The 12,232-nt window shown below is 29.8% G+C and overlaps 2 non-coding genes across 2 annotated transcripts; one reads left to right on the forward strand and one right to left on the reverse strand.

Moving 5' to 3' along the window:
• Positions 1-736: 736 nt before the first annotated feature.
• LOC122859946 lies at positions 737-855 on the forward strand. The gene has a single exon (XR_006374390.1). It is a non-coding gene; the product is annotated as a 5S ribosomal RNA (ribosomal RNA).
• A 5,885-nt stretch (positions 856-6,740) lies between these two features.
• Positions 6,741-6,859, reverse strand: LOC122859948. The gene has a single exon (XR_006374392.1). It is a non-coding gene; the product is annotated as a 5S ribosomal RNA (ribosomal RNA).
• Between the last annotated feature and the right edge of the window lie 5,373 nt (positions 6,860-12,232).

Raw genomic sequence — 12,232 nt, forward strand, 5'->3', positions numbered from 1 at the left:
ATAATATTCTGGTCAGAATCTGTTTAGGAAACCTTATTCAAGATACGTTCAGGTTTCCTGTTCCTTTCCTGAACAGGAAAACTGAATAAAAAAAATTAATTTATTTGATAAATTTTTCCTGATAATATCCTGGTCAGAATCTGTTCAGGAAACCTTATTCAGGATACGTTCAGGTTTCCTGTTCTTTTCCCGAACAGGATTGGATAAGGTTACCTGACTTAAGAAAATCGTAAGGTGTCCTGACCAGGTTCGGGTCAAAAATGAGTCAGGTTCCCTGAATAAGGAATCCTGATCCGTTTCTGATCAGGGTTTGAGGTCAAATAGGGCATCTTGAAAATTTTTCCACTCGGGGTTTTTCTGGAATATTTGGGTGTCCCAAGTAGGTAATAAGAGTATTGATGAGGTATGATGAACGAACTCTACGTTGATGCATTTGAGGTTTTAAAATTTTTTAATCTTGATCTTGACATGATCGTTCCATACGTAGCTTGATATCAAAAAAAGTTATATTATTGACATCTATGTTGTATAATTATTCAAACCTATTTAAATAAATAAAAAGAAAATTGTTTAAAAAATAACGATAATAAAGATGTGAATTGTTAGCAGCATGGATATGAAAAAAAGCTTTTCGTATTTTGTATACTATCAAGTAATGCAAAATAGAATGCCAACGGCATGTGGTGTTCCCAGCCATAAAAAGTCAGATAAAACAAAGTTTTGATTTTTCTCACTCGCCAACGACCATATCGGCTTGAGTACACCAGTTCTCGTCCGATCACTGAAGTTAAGCAAGGCTGAGCGTGGTTAGTACTTGGATGGGTGACCGCTTGGGAACACCACGTGCCGTTGGCATCCTTTTTGTCATTTTTTTTTTGAATTAATTAATTGCTGTTTTTCATCAATTTTTTTAACAAGTGAGCCTGCTGATGTTGTTGCAAAAACCACTAGTTTTGTTCGAGGATAACTAGGAACATCATTTAGATAGATGGTGAATGACTTGGGACCCAGAACTGATCTTGCAGTTCTCTTCGAGACATCAAACTTTTCTCTCTACCATACTTTTTTGCTTAAATTAATGAAAAACAGCCGAATGATATGCCATTCTTGACTGTTTTAAGCTCAAATAATCACTGTTAATTTCAGAGTTAAACCAAAAAAAATGACAAAAATACCAAAAGGAATGCCAACGGCACGTGGTGTTCCCAAGCGGTTTTTTTTTTTTTTTTTAATAAAGTTTATTTTTTCTTTGGGGTAATACATGTTTGTTTCAGAGGTGAAAATGTAACTTAAATAAAAACCTTACATTAATTATATTGAGATAGAATTGTCCTTGATGACTTCTTCTTTGCTCCATCTGTTTATTTGCAAAAATATTTCGGATTATTCCTTTCGCTTTGTTTTATTTGAATTTAAAAAAGAAACAGAAGATTCTAATTATAATGTGGATGTATTGAAAAATTAATTGCTTCTAGTTGATCTAGAGCAAGATGTTAATAAAAACAATACCTTTCATCTCTTTATATTAAATTTAACTTAAAACTAGATACTATTTTTCTATTTACAATATTTACAAAAGAGAGGACTAGTGGTAGGATAAGGGAAGAAGGAGTAGGTGATATGTTGTTGCGTGGTATCAGTCTCTTCCTGATGTTGGTAGACATCTTATTTGGATAATTTCAGCAGTCTTGTCTTCAGCTTGTCAATATGTTTAGCACTGTGTGTTAACCACCAGTATTTTTTTGATAATATTCTATGATGATCATGCCAATCTCTTGTTGGCAATGCTTTAGAATATTTAAATTTTTCAGCATTTAGCTGTAATACATCATTGTAGGTCCATGTTATTTTTTTGTTTCTGCTGTGTCTTGACCAGTGATATATAACTGGAATATTGTTTTCATCTTGAATCAAGCCATCTGTGTCACAATTGATGAAATCTTGCGGAGTTAGATAACCACTGTTTCTTCTCTTTTCATAGCTACCAATGTCTGGTGTTGCTAATCTTAATATGACTTTATTTTCAATTTTTCTCATATTTGCTAGATAATCTCTAGTTAGTTTTATGGTAAAACAGTCGATACGTGGTATCTGAGCTCTCTCGTATAATATTTCATTACTGATTCTTTTTGTTATGTCATGTTCTTTTTTGAAGTTGATGTTAGTACATGTGCGTAGACATCTTCGTTCAAACTTTCTGATTTCTTCGATTACTGTAGAACTTGTATTCCACCACACTGGGCAGGCGTAAGTAATAATTGGTCTTACTAACAGTTGATAGCAGATTAGTTTAGCAATTTTTGATAGTTTTTTATTGAAAAATATATTTGAGTTTGCTCTGAATGCATTGGTTGCTTTTGTTAGTTGTTTTTTTATGTGTTCATCGAGTCTGATCATCTCATCAATATTGACACCAAGATACTTAACAGTTTTGCAATGTGGTATTGCTGATCTTGTTGAGGTACCAGGTTTATTTGCATAGACTGTAATCGTATGTCTTTTTGATCTGTTTACAGTGTTTACCGTTCTGTAAGATCTTCTAAACAGAATTGTTTGACATTTATCTGGATTGATGCGAAGGTTCCAAGTCATATAATTATCATTAATGTTATTCATTAAATGTGTTAACTTTGTTTCAATTACATCTGGTCTCTTATCGGCTACATATATAATCAGATCGTCAGCAAATGCGATGCTGTGAGTCATGTTACCAGGTACATTTAATTCAAATAAGTTTATTATTTCAGCATTAAATATGCTAAATAATATTGGAGAATTAACAGTTCCCTGTTGTAAACCTTCTTCAATTTTAAATGTTAGTGATGATTTATTTATACCATCGTGCACTACAAAATTTTTATTTGATATCATACTTTTTATCATGAGCGTTAAATGTTTTGGGAATTTTGCATTATTCAATTTATACAATAAACCATCTAGCCATATACTGTCAAATGCTTTCTCCAGGTCAATCAAGAGAGCACCTACCATTTTATTATCATGGAGATATTCATTTGTATCAGACAGTAATTTGTGTAGTGCATGTACAGTTCCATGTTTGTCTCTAAATCCAAACTGATTGTCGGGTATTATATTATTGTTATTACAAAAGTTGGTGATGTTTTGATTGATGATTATTTCTAAAACTTTACTTATTGCTGGAGTAAGTGTAATTGGTCTGTAACTGGTAGGTTTGCTTGGATCTTTGTCTTTTTTAAGTATTGGTATAACGTGCCCTAATTTCCAGTGATCTGGGAAGTAGTGTAAGTTAAGTACATTGTTGAACAAAATGGTATAATATTTTATTATTGTTTTTGGTAGGTGTTTCAGCACTATTGGTGGTATTGCATCAGGGCCTGAAGATGACTTATTTGGTAGTTTTTTCAAAATATTTTCAACTTGCTGTCCATTACAAAAGTATTTAAAACTTACTGGTGTCTTGTTTAAGTTTGTTGTTTTATTATTTATAATAACAGGATTTGTTGATTTATTCTTTTTGTTGAATGATGTTACCGTGATGTTATTTATTCTGTTGTTGTAGAACTCGTGATTTAATATTTCAGCGTATTCATTGATGGTTGATGTCAAGTTTGGTACTTTATTAAAATGCCTTGGCGAATTGATCATCTCATAGAAAGCGCCAATTGCATTCAATTTTTCAACTTTGTCTGTGAAAGTATATTCATTGTTAATTTTAATTGTTTTTGATAGATCAACATTCATTTTATCAAGTAAGGTTTTTTCATTTTCATCAATAGAGATAGTTTGTATGATATTGTTTTTTTTTTCTTGAAAGATTTTTTTCATGTCTGGAAAAAATGTGTTTCCATCTCTGTGATTGATCATTCTTATTTTGTTTATCCAATACTTGTTATTAGCTTTATCAATTTCACTTTTAAGTAATCTTTTTGTTTCATTAATTGTTTTATAAAGTTTTTAACTGTTTTACCTTTGTCATTAGTATTGTTTTCCTCCAAAATCTTAATAACTTTTGTAACTGTTGTTTTTCTTTTAATAACTGTTTTGTTTTTGTATTTGTGTATATATTAGTACAGTTTTGCTCGTAATGTTTTGGCACTATTTTATCAATTGAATTTTTGATGATTGTTTCTAGTTGTAATACGTGTTTATCTATTTCATCTAGAGATAAATTACGATTTGATGGAGGAGGAACATATACTGCTGAAGCTAAATGTTTTGTAAATTTATTCCATTTAGTCTTTTTAAACATCGGTCTATTATCAATAGAATTAACGAGTAAGTTGTTGTTCATATCATTTGGTAAGTGGACTGTAAATGAAATCGCCTTGTGATCACTATCATAGTCAAGTGTTTGTATTTTGTCATTATTATCAGTATCAATTTCAAGACGTTTATCAGCTAGACATATGTCAATGTAAGAACCAGATGCTGGTCGAGATGGTTCTGATGTTGTGTATATTTTCGTTTTATACTTGATTCCGTCTTGATTTTCCCATTTAGCCAATAGAGCTCCTTTAGTGTTGGTGCATTTGTCACCCCAATCTGTTCTTCTAGAATTTAGGTCACCTGCCATAATAAAATAATTATGCCTGTGATCTAAGCTCAATCCTTCAAATAATTTATTTATTTCATCAGTGTAAACGGTTCTGTTTACATGATTAGCATATGCACTGATTACAAAAAATTTAACATTCATTTTGTTTGTTATTTCAATTATGGTGTATTCTATTATTTCATTGTTTAATGATGATGGTTTTGTAATAATTTTGTAGTCAAATTTTTTCTTGATCATGATAGCAGTACCACCACTTTGTTTGGATTTTGGTCTGTCTGTTCTGATAAAATTATAGTCTTTAAATTCTAATTTGTGTTTGATATTTAATTTAGTTTCTGAAATGAGTAATACATCATGATTGTATTTTTCGGTAAAATTTACTAGCTCCATTCTTCTTGCTTTTGTGATGATGGAGTTTGCGTTTAATGCAGCTATATTTATTTTTTCAAGTTTTAGTGTTTTACTAAATTGTTTATTATTAATTTGTTTGTTGTTTGAAGTTTTTTTATTCATATTGTAATGGTTGATTTTCAAGTTTATCTTCGAGCTCATTTAGTTTGGCTGTTATTTTGCTCATCATTTTATTTATTGTTATAGTACATAATTCTTCAATTTTGTCATAAATTTGTTTTACCCAGTAAGGAGCTTTATCATTATTGTAATGTTCTTGCTCATTGCCAGATAAGTAATTATTGTTTTGATTTTGTGGTTGATGTGTTTGACGTACTAGTTTTGGGTACCTTTGTTCGTATTCTTGTTGTGGTTGTTGTCTTTGTTGTATTTGATTTTGGTTGTTGTTGATGTAGTTGTTACTGAATGCATTTGCATATGTTACATTTTTTGTTGTGTATCTGTTTATTTTTTCTATTTTTAGTTGTGTAATATTTTTATTTATTTTTATTTGGTCGTTAATTGATTTTTTTGCTAGTTTTATGTAATCACAACCATGATATGAAGCAGGGTGACCCATTTTTTTACAGTTAGCACAGAATAATGATGATTTATTAGATTCATTTGTAATTTTACAACCACCAATTTCATGTGATTGTCCACATTTAACACAGCGATAGGCCAGATTGCAGTTAGAACTGGCATGACCTACTCGTTGACATCTTTTGCATTGGAATATATTTGATTTTCTCAACTTTTCCCATTTTACAGGTTGGTATGCTACTGTTTTTATTTTGGTAAGAGGTTCAGTTGGTTGATCAGCCTGGATCTGTATAATATGATGATAAGTATTGGGGTATTTTTTATTAAAATTAACTTTGGTTATTTTGGTTATTATTGTTTGGTTGTCAACAGCTGCTTTCAACTCTTCCAATATTTCTGCTTCACTGAAGTTTCCATCATTGACTCCTTTGAGGACTAAGTTCTTTGGTCGTAATTCTCTTGGAGTGTACGAGAAAAATGGAATTTGTTTTTTTTGTAATACTTCTTTACACTTTGAGTGTGTTTTGGTATTTTTTGTTGTGATTGTTAGGTCATCATTGACTTTACGAAAAGTAATTTCATCTTTTAATATGCCACTGTCAGAACATGCTTTAGCAAGTTCTTTGATGTTGTTGTAGCCCATCACTTCAATAGGCGGTGGTCTTATTTCTTTTCTTGTTGTTGGTGCATTTGTTTTCTTTTTTTCATTATTATTTGTATTTTCAACAGCTGTATCAGTTGTTGTATCTGTCTCCATGTCTTGTGTATTAATATCAAGTGGTTCATATTGATTCATATGATTTGGGATAGCTTCGTCATCATTATCAGGTTTACGTGCTTTTTTTGTTTTTCTTGGTGATGTGAATCCATCACTATCGACCAAGGTCAACTTACGTCTTGTTGAGTTTGATTGCCCAGCTGTTATTTCTGCATCTTGACTTGTTTTGGACCTTTCTTTTTCAAGAAGTGCTTTTATGATTTCTTGGTCTTTTCGAGCGGAGTACGGTCTTCTTGCAGATGTCTCTAATATTTTTTTTATTGCTTGACTACTAATTTTATTGTTCATGAAACTGTTGTTAGCCATTGTGAGGTTATGTCCTCTGGGACAGCCCTCGGCTATATCAAATGTAGGTCTTTCACTTATTGTTTTTGTTTTTTTTATCACGTTTAACGAAAATTAAACTTATTTAAAACTAATTGAAGCATAAATTAATAAAATGTTTGTTGTTTTTCACTCACTATTAATTAATTTATTGATGCAAAAAAATAATGCCAACGGCACGTGGTGTTCCCAAGCGGTCACCCATCCAAGTACTAACCACGCTCAGCCTTGCTTAACTTCAGTGATCGGACGAGAACTGGTGTACTCAAGCCGATATGGTCGTTGGCGAAGGTAAAAATTAGAAAATTGGTTTTATTCGACTGACTTGTGTTAATTCCACCTCAAAAAGTATATATTCACAGAGAGAAAAAAATAATAAAAATTGTTGAGAAAACAAAAAAAAAATTGTTGTGCTGCACAGCAAAGTAGAGGCCAAGTTGAAACTCTTAACTCAAAAATATTTATTCTGCTGGTATAATCTGTATAGTTTTTGTTTATCTGGTCGAGTAAAAATTGCCGTGTTGCAGTTTAAAATAATTTTTGGGACAATCGTTTTAATCCCGCAGTGCTCGAGAGGCGGTTTTTTAAATAATGAAAATGACTGAAAACTTTTCTCGTGTGTACTTAGGTGTAACACATAACTGAAGTCTTTCAAAAAGCCTACATGGTTCAACGAAACTTTATCAAAAAGCTGATACACACAACAAGCCACACACAAACGTCAAACTATTGTAAATTTGAAAAAAATATGTCGCCTCAGCTAATATTATCAAAAGATAGATTTACCAAAATAACAGAACATTAATGTCATGATCTCGATTTTAAACATTTTTTTGTGGTAATTCATTCATTCATTATCCATATCGGAACTGTTTAAAAATGTACCAAAAGATGAGCACGTTTAAGATTACAAATCATGTATCAACTTGAAATATCTAAAATGCAGACTGCTTCATTGAATATTTTGTATCGCATAAAAATTAAAAAAAAATAAACAGAATAGAAAGCGAAAGTTTTTATCATCCCTCAAACAATCTAAGTAATGTAAAAAAATATTTCATTAGACCAGATGCACAATGAGTATAACCCTTCTTGTCATGATGACGATGATAATTTCTAATCGTTTTTTTTTTATGCTCCCTGCGAGTTACAAATTTCGAAGAGAGAAAAAAAAATAAGATAAATAAAAAGCACTAGTTATTCATCGATCGATGTCAAATTAAGTAGCATATTTAGATGTAATCAATACAAGATTTATATCATACGATCAAAAACTATATAACAAGGTGTTACAAAAGAAATGAGTCAATAAAAAATCAATTGAAAAAAACCTTAGAAAATGTTATTGTTGGTTGCAGCTGAAACGGGAGTTCAAGCCGAATTCCACGTGTACAAACTACACTATATATACATATACAAATGAAAAATGGAAAAAAAACCTGCTTAGTTGTCTGGTGGATGACAGTGCTGCTTTAAATATTGACATCTATTCTTCTACTGTTACACCAACGATGACTAGACTAAAAAATGCAACGTCACATTAAACTCAATTTACTTGTCTTCATTTTTTTTGTGGTACTTAAACGATTCAAATAAATAATTACCATTTTAATTCTAAATTTTTCATTTTAAAAAAATGTGTAGCTTAATATTTTAATCATTTATAATGCATAATTGATATTGGCTTTTGAAATGCCAAATGAAATACACTTTTCAATTTATTTTATTTGTTAATTTTGTCAATAAAAATTTTTAATAGTGCATAATAAAATAGAAACAGTTAATACATATATAATATGATTCTTTGATGAAAATGAAAAATAAAATGCAATGGGATGTCGTCAGTGATTTATACGTCGAACAAGTGAGTGGACAAGTTGAGTGATATCATTTGAGAAATAAAACGCCCTGGCAAAAGTCCACAGACAGAATAATCAAGTTTTGATGTTTCATAATAGTGTTGACCAGCTACAGATATATTATATATATATATGAACTGATCTGTATAGTTTAGCACAGTAGTAGCTTTTTGCGTAATTCAATTATTTTCTAGAATGTTCAATCAAGTTTCCACATGTATCATGATGTAAGTTTGCATTCAAACCTTCTCAATAAATAAACAATTACGAGAAAATCCTGATATTTATATATAACAAGATGAAATAATAAAAAAGTTGATGCAATCATATTATTGATAATTATAAAAATAAGTACACAATTAAATAATTAAATAAGTTTATTATAAATTATATTGATTTATATTTATTCAGCAATCATTGTTGGGTATAGTTAAAAGGCAAAGATTTTTGGGTGAGGCTTGGAGGTGTCTGACGTCAATATTTCAGCTAGGCCAAGATGGAATAGAGGGACCATAGACGCCAGTAAAGTGAGATGATGCGCGCCACACCCCAATGCACCAACTTCATTGATTATTGTCTTTCTACTGCAGTAACGCTATAGTCACTATTTCTTACATAAAGATACCAAACATTTTTGCTTTGAAAGATAAAAAAAACATTTTATATTATTTTGTACATTTCATGATGAATTTATGATTAAGAATTAAGATCATAACGAAAACATGATTAGGTTCACAATTAGTTTTATGATAAATTTCATAATGAATATTCATTTAAGTGAACAATCCTAAAGTTATTTTGTTCTTTGTTTTAAATTTGATTGTAAAGTTATGATTCCAATTATGATTATGAATTTTTTGTTTTTATCTATAAATGAAGTAAGAAATAATCGAGTGGAATTTGTACAAACAATTAATATTATTAGTATAATTTTTAAAATAATATTATATTCAACGATTTTGTTACAATTTATATTTTTATGTTTTATTGGTATTTTTGTATGGTACTTCTCCATTGTTTTTAACATCACTGTAAATAAAAAAAAAAGCAATTTAATTTCAATAATTCATGCTGAACTTGTTATGAACTTATTATGCTCAATTATTGGTTACTTTGAACAAGTATTCACTCATGAACATTGTCATGAAGCTAGATTTTTTTTCTTCACTGGAATGAATTTCATCTTAAAATTTAAAAATTCATTCATAAATCTTGATTTGTGCAAAACATGTTGATTTAAATTTTCATGTATTTTCTCTACCTATTCATATAATGTGTATATTCATGTACAAATATAGAATAATAGTATATATAGTACTTGTTTACTTGATGGTTGGCCTACTCGCGTAACACTCATGCAAACCCCTCGATTTTCCTCCACTCCATCGGAGTGTGTTAACGTGCGCTCGTGCCCGTTCACCATTCATTCACTTGACGTGCCACCTGGCACCTCCAGCCATCTATGAACACCTACTTGAATATTGCAAACTGACAATTAAATTTTATCATGTGAAATTCCATAAAAATTACCGCATGACTATAAACAATGAGAGTGAAAAAAAAAGTGGAATTCACTGAACTTAAACACTATCTAAAATATGATTTATCGATAAAACCTTTCTCTTTTTTTTTTCTTTTTTATTTATTATTTTCTTATTCACATTATAATAGCAGTTTATTCATGCAAATTTGAATTATTAAATTTTGAATGTACATAATCACAACATGAACTAGAAACAACGAACAATCAAAGAAGAAAAAAAAAAAAAAGCCCCCGTCAGCATCAATTTAAAATTCAGATGATAAATTCTGAAAAATAAATATTTTTTTTTTTTAAATCAACTACCTTAGCAATGCAATTATATTAAAAGAAAAAAAAATAAATAAATAAAAATGAGATTTTTGATACGAGTACAACAAACTGTCATTACGCCAGGGATATGTGTAAGATGCAAGAGATCGACAACATAAATAAAAAAATAAAAAAAAAAAGATAGCAAGCATGAAAAAAAGGATGCCTGGTGCAAAATAAAAGTAAATATATATAAATATAAAAAAAATAAAAAATAAAAAATAAGAATGCATTATAAAGGAGGGGCAAGGAGGGAATTCAACTCAAAATTACAAGCTATACGTTGTACCAAACCGACCATCCCAGATAATACCTGCTCACCCTCAAGCTATATAATGAATATGTAAGACAGATTGTAGGCTAAGAGGGAGCCTCTTGCTACTGCTGTGCTACTACTGTCCATGTGCAGATTATCATTCGCTTCATACCAATGATTCTCTCTCTCTCTCTTTTCTTATCTGTCTCTTTTTATTCCTCATCGTAAAAATCTAAATATTATTATATTTTTTTTTTTTTTTTGTTTTTTCAAACGATATAATTTATTATTATACTACCTTATAACAACAATAACAAAACAATTTGTCTTTCATGTAATCTAGAAAAAAAATCGATATATAAAAAAAACAAAAATGAAAAATAATGATATTGATGAATCTTAGATTGAAATTGTAAGTTATAGTATGTTCAGAATGTACAGTGTAGTAAATTACTGATTATGATAAAAATACAAAACTAATCAAAAAAACATAATCTCAATCTCAAGTATCTAACTTTAAGTGTTAGTCTTAAGTCCAAAACAAGTTGAAACATATCGTTCAAGTTATTAATGAAATCAATGAAAATGAATATTTTTAAATACATAGATATATTTAAAGTCACTTTACAGACTATATTTATTTCTAAAATATTATACTCTCAATGAAAATTTAATAATATTAATACAATAATTGATTATTAATTTATATGATATTTATAAAATAAAATTACACAAATTTGTAGTTAGAAAAAATATAAAAAATATCAAAGAATTTGATATCAAAAAATGTTTTTTTTTTTTTTAAACTTAATGAATTTCATTAGGTAGCAATGTCGATATAAGGTAAAATTGAGAATTGCCTTTTTTTTTTTTAATTTTTTTTTTAAGTACATACACATACTTAAATAAAGATGAGAGAATGAGAGGACATCCGATAAGAAGAATGAAGAGACGAAGTATAGAAGTGGATGGGTTTTCGCTGATGGTATTGAAAGAAGGGATATAGGAATGCCGTCGGACGAGCGCCTCAGGGGCCCCATGATCACCAAGCCGAAGAAATAAAGGTAAGAAGACGCAACATGTCGTTGTATGTATTATGCGTGAGTCCAACCAGCCACTGTAAAACTTGACTGTACAATATATACATCGATATAAAATACATACATGTACGTATTTTGCTAGGCACTTGAGTTTGCCATGTAGCCTCATTCTCTACATCAAATTATCGACACTTTTTTTTTTTTCTTTTTACCCGCCGCATCGTCTCTTTGACCCTCTTCATCTCATTGTTTCTTATTTTTTTTTTTCATTTCATTATACTGGCCCATACCTATTACTATACTTAAAAAAATCTCAATTGATCGAACCGAAACATGTAATGAAAAAACAAAAAAATATATATATATAAAATTGAAAATAAAAAAGTGCTCGTTAAGTGGAAATTAATTTGCGACAATTACTTTTTGAATAAACTGAATAATTATTATTTTCCATGTTGTTGTTGTTGTTGCTTTTGATGTTGTTTTGGATTTAAAGTGCGCAAAGAATATGTAAGATGAGGGTAAAATTTTAGAATTGCAAATAATAAACATATATACATATATAGATGAGGGCACAATGAAGAGAGAGGATTTAGGAAATAGAGATAAGAGAGGAAAAAAGACGATGCAGCAATCTAGCCGCGTTGATTAGA

Source organism: Aphidius gifuensis, linkage group LG6 (assembly GCF_014905175.1).
Source record: "Aphidius gifuensis isolate YNYX2018 linkage group LG6, ASM1490517v1, whole genome shotgun sequence".
NCBI lineage: Eukaryota > Metazoa > Arthropoda > Insecta > Hymenoptera > Braconidae > Aphidius > Aphidius gifuensis.